This window comes from Orycteropus afer, unplaced genomic scaffold (assembly GCF_000298275.1).
Source record: "Orycteropus afer afer isolate SDZICR_OR568_19922 unplaced genomic scaffold, OryAfe1.0 scaffold00085, whole genome shotgun sequence".
NCBI lineage: Eukaryota > Metazoa > Chordata > Mammalia > Tubulidentata > Orycteropodidae > Orycteropus > Orycteropus afer.
The window spans coordinates 10,663,828-10,666,819 of record NW_006921672.1 but is presented as its reverse complement, the minus strand read 5'-3'; positions in this window follow the sequence as shown (position 1 = coordinate 10,666,819).

The window sequence follows — 2,992 nt, the reverse complement described above, 5'->3', positions numbered from 1 at the left end:
CACCACAAAGGACATGAGTGATGAGCCAAAGCCCAACCCAGTCTCTTCAGAGCCTGGCAACTGAAGGCCAGAGGGGCAGGGACTGGCCTAGGTTGACCAGCCAGCCAGGCTCCCTTCTCTGAGGCAGGGCCTGGGCCCTGGCTGGGGGATGGTGTGCTGGGGAGACAGGAGGGTGGCTGTTGGCAGATGTGGGGGAGAATGCCAGAATGTAATTGGGCTCATTAAGGCTTTAGTGAGGGAGCCCTTTATGCCCTGCCAAAGGCTGAGGAAGGGCCTGGAAACTTCCTCTCTCATTAACCCTTTGGGAGATGCAGGCTTTTCCCCAGGACCCCCTCCCCAGACTGCAGCTGAAGCAACCCTTTCCCTCTGTGCTTGTGGACTCCAAGTCCCTTTCTTCCATCCCTCTCTGGGTGGCCAGGGCAGGGAATTCCCCCCTGCAGTACTTGATGGCCTCTCCCCTGAAGTCCATTTGTTCCCCAGCCAGAAGTGGTAGAGATGAGGTGCTGGAACCCTGCCCACCCCATCTCCATGCTGACGGACACGCGGGAAGACAGACAAGCAGAAACCCTGGCCTCCACCAGTTCTCCAGATCTGGCCCTGAGCCTGCCCTCAAGTGTGGCTCCCTCCTGCGGCCTCTGCCTCATCCTCCCGCTGCTGCAGCTTCAGCCCACCTCTCAGGGAAGGGAGGGAGGTTTAGCCCCGTCCTGTGTAACTCACAGACAGCCAGACATATGGGTGGATGTGTGCTCTTTTTCTGTGCTTTCACCTTGTCCTTTCTTCAGTTCCAGTCCCTCTCTTTCTTCACACTCTCCCTCCCAGACTCTCTACCTGAGGGCCCCTCTACATTCTCCCTGCCCAGGGTGTGGTACCTCTCTATCTGGCACCTGGCCTCCATAGGAGTCCTTCTCTGGGTCTGTAACACTAAAAACACATACACACACACACACACACACACACACGTCACCCTCCTGTCCTGCAGTTCAAGTCAGGAGTTACAGGCTTTAAGGACAGATGGGATTTGACAGTAGCTAAGAACTTTGGCTCTGGAGTCAGATTGAGTCAGGTCTGGCCACAAAACCCCTCAAAGCCTGTTTTCTAATCTATGACATGGGCTCATTACAGTGCCCCCTCCTGGGGTTGTTGTGAGGTTTAAGAGATCTCGAGTACAAAGCACATGGCAAACGGTAAACCCTCAATAAATGGGGTTGTTACTATAAGGGGAGGTGGATTAGGTGGCTGAGTGGTGAAGAGGGAGGCAAGGAAGCTTCTAGATTCACTCCTGCACTGTCTTTCAATGATACTTTGAAGTAAGTCCACTCCCCAACTTTAGGACTCAGTTTCCTCATCTGTTAAAGGGAATGTGTAGCCCAGGTCCTGTCCAAGTGTAGGGCCAGCTAAAGTGAGTCACTCTGGTTCTGAATAGTGGCCAGGGGAGGGGCTGTGCTGACCTGCTGATGATACTCAGGGCAGGGGTTGGACAGACCTGTGTGTGTTCTATACCTGCACACTCCTCCAAAGTTTCTGCTTGGGAGCCCTGGCTTAGCTGGAGCAGTGTAGCTCCTGAGGGGACAGCTAGGGCAGACAGAGCAGGCCACAGCAGGCCCAGCAGCCTGGCTAGGGGGACACAATTAGCCCCGGAATGCAGGCGGGCCTTGTGAGCCCAAAGACTGTATATCACGTTGGTTTAATCAGCCACATGGCAGATATTTGTCTGCCTTCTTGGGCCATGTACCCAGCTCGCCTGTCATAAATTGCACTGGGATTTCAAAATGCCCCTGTCCCCTCTCTGGCAGGGCAGGCAGCTCTCCATAGCATGGCCAGGAAAATCTCACTCCCCTGAAGCCTCATCCCCCCTAGGCTGGACACCACCCCCCTCAAAGCTTGTACCTGGGACTTTTTTCCTACTCCTCCTTCCCGCTGGGAGGGTGGAGGGAAGACTTGTGAAGGCAGGAGGATTGCTACAGTGACCAGTGTCTGTAGGTCAGAGGGTGCAGAATGTTGGTGGGGGGCCTCAAGCAGCATTGGCGGGGGGCTTCTCACACAGTGATAGGAGTGGCCCTCCAGTGTGCCCTCTGTGGGCAGAGTTGTGTCCTGGACCCCAGATGTGGTGCCCTGGAGCCTGGCCTGGCTCTGAGGAGCAGCTTAATTGCCCCACGAATGTGGAGGAATGAGGGTCTGCATTGCCTACCTGGATGCTAGGTCTCAGCCTCTATCTTCCCACTAGATGCTCACTGCATCACCTGGAGGCGATTTTTGGTACTTCAGCCCTAGCCACATCATCCCACAGCAGGGATGGGGCCCTCCAACCACCTATGACCTCCTATGACCACACAAAGACCCACAGTAAGTCTCAGATGTTCACTGGCAGTCCCATCTCATGATATGGGCACGATGACACCCATAGTGTGACACAGATAACTGTGATGTGCCCATAGAGTGAGTGACATAGATGCAACTCCATGAACAATTAGGTAACAGAGATGCTCATAGTGACCCAGGTACATCATGACAGATAAGCAAGGTGACAGACAAGGTGACTCCACTCCACAGTCTGCAAAGCACACATACTGCCAATTAGTAATACCCAAACAACCAAACAAGTTGCAATTGGGTCAACTCGGAGTCATGGCAACCCCATATGTGCATAGTAGAACTACTCCATAAGGTTTTTTCAAGGTTATGACCTTTCAGAAGCAGATAACCAGGCCTTTTTCCCAAGGTGCTTCTGGGTGGGTTCAAACTGCCAAGCTCTTGGTTAGTAGTCAAGCAGTTAACTGTTTGCATCACCCAGAAACTTGCTGAATAACTACAGCTGACTTTTAGAGTGCACCTAGAAGCGTTTCCTATGGATCAGCTCATTCAGTCCTCCCAATGTGCTGAGTTACGAATGGTATTCATCACCCCCATTTTTAGCATAATGGCTAAGACCTGCTAACCAGATGGCTGGCGGTTCAAACCCACCAGCCACTCCTCGGAAGGAAGGTTGGGCAAT